The following is a 13,847-nucleotide window of genomic DNA, read 5'->3' as shown; positions in this document are numbered from 1 at the left end:
TTGATAGAGCTGGCTGTTCCCTAGCAACATAATATTTGGCCATAAATAGAAACTAATGGACAAACATCGCCCTGGCTCAGCTCCCTTCCAAACACCATTGCTGGTTTCGGTGACAAATTTTTATGAATGATTACTCCTCAAATGCTGCATGTATGAACTTTACACAATTTGTTTTGTTATCATAATCCAGAGGAAATCCTTGGAGAGAAAATACAAAAGGATTTGGGAAAGGAGTTGTTTGTTTTCACACCTTAGCTATAAAGTCTTGCTTCAAGCTTCCTTGTTGGGTCGGAAAATAACTGAGAAGTCGTTGTATTAAATTCTATTGTATATAAGAATGTTAATGTTTCACTTGTAGTTTAGTTTATTAGTTATGTTTCAACACATTCCTTCTTTGCACTAATCATTGACCCTGTTGTTACATTTGAGTAAAGCTCACATACACCACATCATATGTGCATTATTCCTCCCCTGAAAATAATTGTATTATATTTAAATAAATATATTCAAGGCCCAATTGAAATGTTCTACATGTCCTCAGTAGGAAGTCTTCCCACAGACAGTGAGGAGAAATTGGATAGTATCAAGAGACAGAGAAACACATTGTTTGATGTGGTCTGTGATTTGAATGCTGTAACAAAAATATAAAACATTGCCAAATGTATCCTCTAGGGTTTATATTTTTGAGTCCGTTAAACAGCAGAACTCTTTTTAAAAACATGGACTACTTTTCTATGGATCTGTTGTGTGAAACTATGCTATTTTACCAAGGTTAAAAGGTACACCATAGCAATAACACTGCCCCGAACAGGAGCTTCATTCCCCCAAGCCATGCTTTGTGGAACCCCTTTTTTGGATGAAAGGAGCTCTACCAAAGGACCCTATGTTATGTTATAATAAAGTTGGATCAAATAAATGGCAGTGGCAGAAAAATTGCTCTGCAATCGCACGTGTTTGGTTAACACCAAACAGATGTAGGCATACTGTATGATTACTGCATTATAGCAAGGATTGTATACCCACTCAGACAGGAAAGAGATGGCAGCTGCAAGCCATCAGCGTGGAGGCGCAGGCAGCCCCAAACTATAGGCCGCAGCCTACTCAAACACACATGAACGTATGCACATGTTCGCCAATGCACACGCCGAATGTGCAGACACAGAGGAGCGTGTGGAGGCATGAACACACACAAACACGCACACAAGCTAATCCCTTTTATCTCGGTAATCTGATGTTTAACGTCAGGGCCCACCGTACGCCTACCTCCATCTTAAAAAGTACAGAGCTTCTGCCAAATAACATAAACATCCTGAAACGACCGCTGCTCGGCGTCATTATTTTCTTTTCATAACAGAGCCTACTGCCTGGTTATTTCAAGGATCTGGGTGACCCCGAAACCAGAAGTTTCCTCACTCCTCCTCCCTTGTTATTTAAGGAAAACTTCAGTGTTTCCTTTTTCTGCTCTGTGTGTGTGTGTGTGTGTGTGTGTGTGTGTGTGTGTGTGTGTGTGTGTGTGTGTGTGTGTGTGTGTGTGTGTGTGTGTGTGTGTGTGTGTGTGTGTGTGTGTGTGTGTGTGTGTGTGTGTGTGTGTGTGTGTATGTGTGTGTGTGTGTGTGTGTGTGTCTCTCTCTCTCTCTTACTGGGTGTGGTTTTCAACTTGTGTGAATGATGTGGACTCTATAGTCATAGCTTTGACTCAGTCCACACCCTTCAACTTAAAGAGGAGTTTGGAGGAGGTGGAGCAAAGCAACGCTGGAAGCAGAGTTTAAGCTTGGACTTGAGCTCGGAGGCTTTGCAAGCAGCATGTACGTACCCTGTGACCTGCAGTGACTTTGTGCTCTGCTCTGTGACTTTTGGATCCTTTGAGTTTCAGCGTGTAGAGGCTTCAGGTTTTTCTTTTTTCTCTCACCGTCTCTACTCAAAGACATGTGTGAGTTTTTCAGCATCAGTAAAGTTCCAGAGGTGAGTGAAGTTTGTATGTGGTGGCTGTTTGGAAGGTGAAAATGAAAGACTACAGAAAGACTACAGACGGATTCATTTCGTAATTTAAAGAGTTTAAAATATGTGTGTGCTTTGTTTAGTGGTGTAGTTGCACAAAGTGTACGAATGGATATTGCAGTACTGAACTACCAAACTCACTTCAAAGTTTCTTATTAATCAAAGAATTATATATTTTTTTATCTAAACATGTCAAAGTGAATTAATTCAAATGTGCTAAATTGCTCGTAAACCTTAATATCCACGCATATTTATTCAGCTACTTTCTTTTGTTTGTTGGTTGATAATTTCATAAGGAGATGCGTGCGTGAGACTTCAACTATATACCCATATTTGATATAAGTTGAAGCTTTAACAAACAAAGCACTTTTATAGAATTGGAATTTATTATGTTTCTAATAAATGTTATTGTGTTTACCGCTTAATACTGCATTTTTTGTAGTTTGAGTCCTGATATGAACTCCGACTAGCACTAAATGAAGAAAGCGCATCAGCGAGGCCAATTTGCATGATGTTTTGACTAGATAAGTAAATATTAATCGCATCCACGGTGTACGTGGCACACTTTGGTTAGCTCTTCCTTCTTCATTTTAAGTCTACTAAAATGTTGTTAAATGTTCATGAAAATTGCTCTTCCATTCAAACTCAGAATGATTAAAGGCCCTGTTACTTAACCTTTCCAATTGTCCGCACTTATAGCAGTCTTTATTTTGGCCACCCTTGGCTTTCTTCATCAATAAATGAATCAGTTTTCATCAGAAGCTGCTGCATTTGATGTTCTCTGGTGTTCAGCTTGAGCGTGGTTAACTGTGACTTTAACTGGATTGACACTATTTTTCCAACGTAAATTGGTTGCTGACAAACCGAACAGGAAACTCCGACCATGTGGCTTCTCGCTTTCTCTCGCTTTTCATTCTCCCTCTGTCTTCCTTCCTCTCGCCATACGTTTCAAATTGGCACAGACTGAGGAAGCAGCCAGTCTTTTCCACCTGACATCACTTAGCCATTACATACATATGTAAACACGCACACAATGGACTCCCCCAATTCACCACTGCCCAGTTGGCTTTTCTAGAACAAATTGAACTGACACTGTCCAGAAAACCTAAGCAAAACACACCAAACTCTGACGGAAAAAAACACACCTGCCTCAGTTTATACGTCACAGGCAGCGTGTTGGGAGTTCTGACTAAAGCACTGAACAAAGGACTGGAAGGAGCTGCAGCATGCCAGCGTGACACATTTGAATTGCAATGACAATACTTTGTTCTCTTTCACGCAATAATTCTTCCCTTTTCAGTTTTATGTCATCCGTAAAGGGGAATTTCTGCTTTACCATGTTGCTGATGGCAAAGTGAATTTGATCAACTCTTGAACTGAATTTCACAACTGTTTAAAGGTTTTTTTCATCTTCATCTATAAAGCAACATGGATGAAAACGACCGAATAGCAGTTTTCATGCAATTTGTCCACAGAATGTTGTACGACTGCCTTACATCAGCTTTGGATGTAATAAACTCCAACACATCAGTAGAGTTGTACTGAGAGTGTCCAGGCCTTGCTGATAAAATTTTTATTGAGGCTGATATTTTTGCACACAGTGGAAACTGGAGAACGCGCTCCCAAATCAAGTGTGTCATGAGGCTGTTTTAGTGTTTATAAACACCAGCTTGAAAAAATGTTGGAATTAGTGGGATGTTTAGACAGAAAGATTTACATGACTGCGATCCAACAATAATTCACACGGATAACAATGAGGAAGGAATCAAGACTGACAATTGTATTTAAATAAAAGTCACTCATAGTTCATTCGTATTTATAAAATAGTTAAATCTGTCAGATTTTGATGAAAATTCTTCAAAAAGTAGTTCAAACTCTTTTGTTTTTTATATAGGATAAATTATTAGTAATTTCTTTCATTTGAAATAGTAAAAAAAAAGCAAGAACTGTATGCTGAAAAATAGAAGTGGTACATTTACGTCAGCAAGATGCTCTATAGGAAGGAATGGACTGAGAGGAAACAAAGGAGGAGTTACACAGACTGGGAGTAGAAATACAAAGGTGGGTTTAGAGAAAGCTGAAAGTCAAGGATTCAAGTGCAAAAAGCAAAGCAAGGGGGGGGGGAATGTAGAAAGACAAAGATGAAAGCCTGAAAAATGTGGCAGTACATGTTGGACGAGAGTGAGAGGATTTGTTCTCCCCAGTCTTGTTTACAGGAAGTTCTTCTAAAGTTCCACAGATGGCCTCATTCACAGAAAGGCTTTTATTGCATTTTTCCAGGCCCCATAAACTCCCTTTACCTTCATTTATGTGTGGGAAAGTATGATTGCTGCTGCTGCTTGGCTCAAGGTTGGTCTCATCTTGAGTTTGCGTCAAAGTGGGTTGCACGCTCGCTGCAAGCTGAAGGCCGACATCCTTTACCTTCCGATTAACTAATTGTGTCTTTGGCTCGATCTGTATCTTGTGTGTGTGTGTGTGTGTGTGTGTGTGTGTGTGTGTGTGTGTGTGTGTATTGTGTTCATACACTTCACATTGAAAATGAGTAGGTATTCTGTCCATTGTTTAAGGTCAGTGCTTTTAAGAACTATCAGGGGGTAAAAGATGTGCAGGTTAGAGCCTCTTGAAGCCTCTTAAAGTTAGAGCCTCTTAAAGTGTGGATTTGCTGCTTTGGATTTTCTTATAAAATATGGATATTTCTGAGATCAATTGATAATGAAAATAATCTTAGACTTACCCAAGATTTTGAAGTAACATATTCTATATAGAATATTTATGAGCTAACCAGCCCTGCTGTTAGATACATTGTGTACTACCCCTTCATAGTGTTCAAAGGGTCTGTTCGGTTTTAAGCACCCAAAGCATTAATCAGGTCTTCATGTCCCAGACATTGAGAGGCCTATGTCCTGCCTGCCCCCATGTTGGGAAGTAAATGAAGTTGAGGGCTCCTTAAGGGCTGTTTTGCGTCCAGATTCGTTGGCCTGTAAGAGATTTAGAGGGCAAGTTTCTACTGAGGTGATTTGGCTGCAACGGCCAAACCTCAACTAAATCGTTTTTTAAAATGTATTTTACAGGCAAATGTAGTCCTTTGCAATTGGTTTTACACATGTGCTGACTATTAAGTCTTTATCTCGGAAAAACATGTCTAGCTTTTTAAGACATTTTCTGATTGAATTTTCAAAAAATGCCAGCAGAGTTCATTTATTTTATTACGGAATCATTATGTGCCATTTCAAGTGTACATAGTCTCACAATTTTAATATCACAGGGAAGATTACTTTCTTAAAGATCAAAGAAAATGTTTTTGAGCAGTTTGTGCATCTGAAATGGTCAGTAAGATAGACAGAGATGAAGATGAAGATCTTTTTTTAAATTTATATAAAACTGAGGTAAACTGAAAATAAATTGTGTGTATGGAAGTGGTTTTTTGTTTTGTTGTTGTTATAGAGTTAATATATGAAAATGAATGAATTTGTGTTTCGTTATATCAGGAATGAAGTTGGATTTAACTTGGTGAAAAAGGAGAATACAATTATTATATCATTTGGTGGCAGTTTTCGACATAGACAGTTTTGTCCTCTAAGAGAGAAGGGCTGTTTCAAGAAGTGATGAATAAATAGTTGAAAAGCTTTAATGGTTGGAACAAAATGGGGTCCATTAAAAACTAATTGAGTTTTTTTGGCAAGCCTGGGGATGAGCATTTGACAAAAAAGTTGGGAACTATTAAGAACATGATGTAGAAGTAATGTGTGTGTCTTTGACTGATGTGCACAGAATGTCAAATATAATTTGTATCCCTGACTTTACTGGAAAATTCATGGATAATCCTTTCGAGCACTGGAGGCTGGATTATCACTGGTTTTAAAAAAAGGAAAAGTAGCTGAAGGTTATCCGAAGTAAAATCTCTCGGTCTCTGCAGCTGCTAAGTTCTCTCTGTCTGCTCATACGTCATGTGTTCTCGCTCTGACTTCCCTCTATTCTCTCTTCCTGTGTCTGCCTCTCTGCCCAGTCTCCCCCTCTTCCGGCCTATCAGTCTGTCCTCTCTTTATGTCTCGGGCACAAAGCCAACTTGTCCGCTTAGAAAACTCTCCCTTAGGTTCTTGAAAATGCAGTGCCTGCTTTGTCTGTACTGACTGACTGTCTCACTGATTAACCATCAGCTCTGGGGGGAAGCTTTAGATGTTGACGAAAGATCCTCTTACCAAATCCTCATCCAAACCTTTTGGAAATGAATATGAGCAATGTGGCAATCTGAAAATACAGTAGCTGTAGTTCTTTTTTAGCGCAGGTTACTGATTCCTGCAGGTCAAACTAGGATAAACCTAGCATGTGTAAGCCCTAGACAGACCCTGACCAATCATGTGTGTCCTTGGCCTGGACCCAAAAAAAGTGTCTAGCCAAAATACTGCACAGCTGAGGCTGTAAAATCACGGGGTAATCACAAGAGAAGGGCCCTGGGCGTTAGCTTCAGAGATGGAAAAGGTAAGCTGAGGAAGAGTAGAGACTGTTATGGGCTCCCATACAGTATGAGGCCAATCATTGTGTGGAGTGTCGGAGAAATGCATTCCCAGTTCGAGGTAGCAGCTGCTGATGTTTGGGTATCTTTTAAATTAAAGCCATCATAGCAATCTATGTTTCAAACATACCTTTCTACCAGGGAGAGTGAGCAATTTTCTGCAAACTTTGTAACTGTCATTCAAAAGCACATGCCAGCACTTGCAGATAGGGATTCAGTTATTATTTTCTGCTGTGATAGCCCACGCTTCAGGTGCTATTGCAAACACCATGTTTTTGAGGCTTAGGGAGAGAGAATGTTTCATATGCAGTGGCTGCTATTGGCTTCTGTAGATTTCCTTTTTCTGTCTCAGAAAAATGCTTCTAAATGTCATGGGAATCCCTTCGTTAAAGCTCTGAAGGCTGATTCAAAGTGGTCTTCAAGTTTATCAAACCTGTCATGAGTTGAAGGTTTAAACTGACATAAGATGCTAATTTAGTCCCATTAGATTATTCATCATCAACCTCTATAACTTTTTCAGCGGTTGGGATGGACGGAGTTGCGCCTTCATTCTTATTTGTAATGAGGATAGTGAAGGATGAAAAAGGAGAGAGAACAGAAAAAGGGTGAGTGGAGGGTATTAGTCATGAACGTACTTCCTGCTGTTATTGAGTGGCTTGGGCGGTCTGGAGCTCTGCCAGGCCAATTGTTGCTCATTTAGCTGTCAAACAGCCATAGCCGGGGGGCAGTGAACAAATTTATAAGGGCTGAGATGTAAGACTTTATTTTAATGTCGGCATGTGACTTTCTGGAAACATGTGATCGACCCTTTGAGGTTAAAATCAGGGGTAATTTTGATTTTTCCCAGCTTATAAATTGATGTACTTTTGCTTTGTTATGGTGTGGGTGTCACACAAAATCCTGCAGATGGAAGTACAGGCTCAACAACCCATGTGTCCAGGTGTGTCACTCTTGCCAGCATTAATGCGGTAGAGTGGTACTGCATTAGTATACTGGTACTGCATTAGTGCACATCCCTATCCAAAAATACCACTTTGGCTTGACGGTTACAAATGGAGAGGGTGCAAGGGAGATTGAAACAGGGATATAGACAGGCAGGCAGCACCCAGCAATTGAGTTAGTGTGCATGGCTGTCAAAGTTGAGCCCTGAAACATACTAGCTTAAGGCTATTATTTTCAGCCAGCTGTGAATCCAAAATAACGTGCCAGAGCACAAAAAAAGTTTGAGGTAATCGAGAACTACTGCAGCACTGAAACAAAAAGAGACAGATTTCAATAGCAGGATGTTTTTCCCTGCACCAAAATAAGGCAAATAAACTCTTTCAGCAAGACAAGCTGTTAAAACAACTTGACTCATTATCACCTTTTAAATGTACATTGCAAAAATAGTGGAATATTTACACATCCTAGATACAGATCATAAGCAATTATTTAGGTCACGTTTCATTTCATCTGATAATTGAAACCCAATTTTCATTCTTCTTTTAGATCTGTTTTTGTCTCCACCACATCCTCAAGCGTATATCTTTTCTCTATTGTGTTTACTATCTGGGCTTGACAGATGGGGATCTTCATTTTTTGTTTTATAAGTAAGTTTAGTACATTTGTAATTTGTTTGACTGCAGGTTTCAAATCAACACACCAGAGACAGAAGCAGACAAGCTTTCTCATTATTACACAATAGGTATTTCCAGAAAAAGGGTAATGTGATTAAGGTCCCCAGCTGCACCAAACATTGTTCATAAACAATGACTCCTTCGGGCATCATTGGTCTGAGAAACATATGAATAATAACACGATTCTTTTTTGATTATTTTTAACCCGCTGGTTGCTATTATGATTTAGCTTGTTTCTTTAATTAATGCATTGGTTGGTTTCAAGATGAGCCTTCAGAGATCTCTTCCCAAAGACTTACAAAAACACCCATTCAGCCTCTTCACGTAGGTTAAAGCAAAGTCTCTTTATCATTAAATAAGTCTGCATTAGCAATATCGAAAGCTATGACTTACAGCAACAGAACATGTCATCGAGAATATCAGTGCTAGTGGGAGAGGAAGTCGTTTGTTTATTCTGGATTGGTTGCTCATATTTTCTGTTTTATCAAACGCTGTGTTAAGATAAATATTTGCAAAAGCAAGCCACATGCTCCCCTTTGCTCCTGATTCTCGGGGGCAGCATGTCAACAGTGTTTCCTGGTAGTGAAATCCTATGTGTCCTTCCATACATGACGTTAAGTTTAATTACACAATAATGACCACCTGTTTCAAAGCCTGTTTTAAAGGACTTGTAACTGCTTTCTTAAATGTGAATGATCATTTGAGTGTCATACTGATTATAGGATGCCTTTTTGATGTTGCTGCTGCTTAACTCCATCAGCTCTTAACCGTACTTCACTCTTGTATTATTTTTCTCCTCTTTTAATGGCAGCTTAAACACTTTCTGAAAAGAAGCATTTTGTAACCAATTATTCTGCATTGCCTGAAAAAACGAGGGAAATCTTTCTCTATACACAATCATAAGAAAGGACTCAATGACAGGGTTATAAAGATAGTGGTTAGGGATATTATAATTTATAGAGACCAGTTGATAAACAGCTAACACATCAGAAAAACCCAACATATTCAAAACATTTGCCATGATGCTGCTTACCTAGTGAGACCTAGAAATGTGATCTTCTATTTATATTCCTGCCGGCTAGGCTTCAAAAGGCTCAGTCTATAGTCCACTTTCTCTGGCTGATTTGAAATTAGTCTTTTTGAGAAAGGAACAGGGGTGTGCAATGCTCTACCTGTCTTGAGCGCTTAATAAAGACTCGGTTTCACACTCTGATTGGCCAAGTGGGGAAACAAGCTGCCTTTAATTCTTAATCACTATTACCCACACCCTGCGCAAAAGGTGATATCATTAACCTTTCAATCAACTCAGGGGAATTGTCATTGATAATCAGCTATAAATAATTTGGAAAAAACACTAATGATTCCTCATCACTACTGTGATTGACCCATAAGGTTCAGAACCTGCAGTTCACGTCTGATTGCATAAATCCAAGATTTTAAGAACTTCAAAACTATCTTTAAACCAATGGATGACATCACAATGACATTATCCCTCCCTCATACTGTCTATAGTCCAGAACTAACAGTTCCCGTTCCTGCAAACAGTTCACATACCTGGTATAGGTTACTACGGTGAGGATGTTTTTCATGTAATTTTCCTCATCCCATTTCTCAACATTTTGAAACAAGTCTGCTTCAACTGCAGGTTTGCCACTCTAAGCAAATTCAAACTGATGAATGTCTATAAGCTTGACTGATCTCTCACACACAAACTCACTTACAGTACACACCTGCCTACGTACCTACTATCAATGACAGCCTAGGGACATCAAATGGTGTTTGTCCAGGTGCATCAATGAAAGAAAACTCTGCTCAATAAGCATGCGTGGTTTGTGTGCATATCGTAACATTTAAAGTGTGTGTGTGCGTGTGTATGAGAGAGTTTCTCATAATTACAAAGTGATGAGGGACTAAATGTGCTTTGCCACGCTGATGTGTGCCCAGATAGACACCTGGAGCCAGCTGTCTTTTTCTTTTTGCCCTCACCTGCAACCTTCTTTCAGCACAACATGAATGATTTTCTGTATTTCTACTCGTCTTTCTCTCACTGCCCTCTTCTTCTCCTTCCCCTCCTCCTCCTTCTCGTCCTGCCAAACATACTGAATTGTTGGTTTAGCTGGAGGGATTCCTGGCAGAGTGATTTGGTTGTGATGTAATGTAAATCACATTGCCAGGGATTTCCAACCAGCTACAGCTGAAACCCACACCAGTCTCCAACACCTGAAGGCTGCCCTGCAACACGTCATTTTGCATCTTAATCCTTTTCTTAATGTGTTCAAGAACAGCATGAAGTCATACTTATAGTGTCATTATGTTTTGAACTAATAATTTAACATTTTGGGTTCGATGCATTATTTCTAAAGAGCTAGACGGGAACATTTATGATTTACCCTACAACAAACACAGCTATGGAAAGCAGTTGGTTAGCTAGCATTAAGAGTAGACAACTGTTGAAAATAGCTAGCTCAGCGCTGTTCAAAGGCCTTGATTCACCAACTACTGTAGCATCTCTAAATATCTCAAACATGTTAAATGTTGTTTGTTAAAACCTAACAAATAATGAAAACTTTAAAAAACACAAGTTTAAGTCTTATGTTAACCTTGCCAGTGCAGTGACCTACTGAAGTTCTAACTAGTCGTGTAGATTCACGATGACAACTATTTATTTTTTGTATTAACAGCTTGGTCTTCTTAAAAAGACTTTCCAATACCACTCAAAGTATTTTTTGTCTGAATTACATTTTCTGTTACTTTAAAGAGGTAGGCTAAGTGCTAACCTAAGCTAAGCAGCTGCTCATGTAGCTAATGCTGACCATGCACACATCTGAGTGGTATCAATCTTTTCATCTGACTCTCACAAATAAAATGAATAATCATACTTATCAAAAGGATTCCTCCAGCATACCTCCAGATGCTTTCAGTATGTGTTTGTCCAGAGTTTGATGGAGGGGTAGGACTTAGCTTGCTCCGTGAACAGTTCAGTTAAAGCCTGTGTTCACAGTGGCTAAGTTCCGCTCCTCACAAGCATTTCCAGCTTTTAGCTACCACCATTATTAAAGCTGTAACAATGAAAATAAAGGCTTTTATGAAATAATACTCTACTACAATCCAACAAACAGAATTGTAAGCAGCATCATTTCATGAAAGGGAAAATAGAACATTGGATTTCTGATTGAACTTCCCACGCCACTCTCACCAATAATGAGAACAGTAATACTTGCTGTATAATAGAGTATTGTTCGTGAGACATATTGTATCGTGTGAATCACATACGCAGAGCACACTAGCAAACCATCCATGTCAACACTCACTATGTATATAGGCCTATATGTTTTGTTGGATTGCACAAGGGCTCAAAGGCTCAGAAGATGTTTAATTTCTTCCCTAAATATCCCCCTTGTGTCTTTTTTCTTGACAGCAGATGGTGGAGGAAAAATAAGAAGACGTGGATCCTGATAAAGAGAGATGTGTAAGAGAAGGAGGCAGGAGGCAGGGAAGGGTGGCCTGACTCATTCAGGAAGGAAGTACAGGAAATGTCCCATCAGGAAAACAAGTAGCAATGTAATTGTGATTCCTGCGCTCATTTACTGCCCGGGTGGTCATGAAAGCAGAGCCCTGATTGTGTGTGTATCCATGTGTATATGTGTGTGCAGGCAGTTACCCATGTTTGGTGTGTAGGGACAAAAGTGAAAGAGACTTTAGGAAATGCCTGTGGTGATTGACCAAACAATGCTGAGTGTTTGTGTGAGTAGTTTTGTGTTAAGGACCCCCCTTAAGTGTTACCCAATTAAGAAGCTATAACATTAATTAGACATTAAACCACATTTATGATTTCATGTTTAATATATGTTTGTAATGTTCCTTTCATTCACCTTTAAAATCATATTTCTGCTTAGTTTTTTTGTTGTTTTTTTTACCTTTTGCTATGCATATTGTAACACACTATTTTCTTACTATGCAATTGTATTTTTAATGTTTGCAAGTGTCACAGCACAACAATGATTCTGACAAACATTATCTCATAAAATGAGTCAACTAATTATAATGAATATGAAGGAAAAAGCAAAAATGAAGGGGAAAATGTGTGCATTAATTGCAATATTGGTATAGTAACTATAGTGGTATTTATTTTTGTGTTTATCGGAAATGTGTACTTTTCATTTCAGCCTCCCTTGAAGTGTTTATTGAATATCACCAGTGCTGTTGACAATGTTGCGTTATGGGATGATTCTGGTTCAGTAAATGTATAAAGAACACATTAAAGCACAAAGTTAAAGAGACGTATATAATGCATTTTAGGAATACTGGCTGTTAAGGTAAGTGAGATTGTGTCTGTGTTTCCTTTATGTCCAGAATCTGTGCAGTATACAGTATCTGTTTTTTGCTTCCCCTTGTGGTGGGGGTGAGATGGTGCCAGGGCTCAATCTCCTGTGCCTACTGAGCTGATAACAGTTTGATGTTAAACAAACACTGGCTCAGTTCAGCAGGAACCGGAGTTAGGCCTTCTAGAAACCACAACGGATTTTGATAACGATTCAGTGAGACAGGCTGTACACCAAAAATGTGTATGTGTCTAGGTTTCCCTCAGCACTGTAAAGTAGAGTGTTTGCATCTGTTCCAGTTTTTTCAGCCGAGGGTGCCATTATTTCTTTACTGCTCTAAAAGGTCTTTAGACTTTTTCCGCAAAGTCCCATCAAGGACATTCTTCAGAGATGAGGAAGCACAGGAGGCACATAAACATAGCCACAAATCCTGTCTGAACCTCTCACTGTGACGCTTGTGATGGAGGAAATCTGCTTCTGTTGGTTGGGTATTACTAGAAAATCATAGGAGCAGAGTTTTTCCAGTTGTACTCTCTACATCGGGCAGCAGAAAGGTTCCAGTAAAACTCATTTGGGTGTCATTGAAGCCATGGGGATTGTTAATGGATTGCACTTATACAGAGCTTTCCTTGCCTTGTATTATTTTTTATTGTTGTATGACTCAGAGCAAGTAATATAGAGAAAACTAACTTCAGCCTGAATTCAGCTTGGAAAAAACACCTGCTTGAATATTCAGTGTTGGGTAGTATATTCCATTTATATTCAAACTACATCTAATCTAGATAAAAAGGTTTTATTTATCTCTACTAAGTACGATATTTTTGTCTCATCTTTGCCGTCGTTGCTCATTCGTTGTCTGTGGCAGGCATTCATTTGCTTTTAAAAAATGATGCAGCACATAAAGGTGTCTATCAACAACCCCAGAGCATTGGTCCACGCTGTATTTACTAACCGAGCCCTTTTGTTCACATTATTTATAAATGTCTAATAATCATTCAAGAGCTTCTTTGGACAGCCCTCAGTGAATCCTGTTAAACAGTTTATTCCTGGGAACAAGACTATATTACCAAGTGTACTGTAAATGAAATAAATATGTGCATACATTAATCATAATGAGTTTCGTGATTTTTCTAAATGAAGGAAACAACTTCAAAGTGACATTGACATAACTTCATTTTTCCAATTCTCTCTCATTGTTAAATCTCACATGCAAAAGAGATATTTAATACCTCCATTCCCCCTGACTGGATACTGCAGCCATGAGTCATACCTGCTTTTGCTTGTTGTATCAGCACACAAAATCTTCACAATTTGCCCATGGGTACATACTTAAAAAACCCGCATCCACATTCACAGGTACATACAGCTTTCCACTCACACAGGATGTTGTAGTGTTAA

At 39.0% G+C, this 13,847-nt stretch overlaps 1 long non-coding RNA gene across 1 annotated transcript; it reads left to right on the top strand.

The window, feature by feature from the left end:
* The first annotated feature begins 1,681 nt into the window (after positions 1 to 1,681).
* Positions 1,682 to 13,556, top strand: LOC134865405 (uncharacterized). The gene is made up of 2 exons (XR_010165965.1): positions 1,682 to 1,962; positions 11,546 to 13,556. It is a non-coding gene; the product is annotated as an uncharacterized LOC134865405 (long non-coding RNA).
* Positions 13,557 to 13,847: the final 291 nt, after the last annotated feature.

The sequence above is a fragment of the Eleginops maclovinus genome, chromosome 6, assembly GCF_036324505.1.
Source record: "Eleginops maclovinus isolate JMC-PN-2008 ecotype Puerto Natales chromosome 6, JC_Emac_rtc_rv5, whole genome shotgun sequence".
Classification (NCBI taxonomy): domain Eukaryota; kingdom Metazoa; phylum Chordata; class Actinopteri; order Perciformes; family Eleginopidae; genus Eleginops; species Eleginops maclovinus.
Note: the sequence above shows the minus strand (reverse complement) of the source record. Positions and strands in the feature narration are given on the sequence as shown.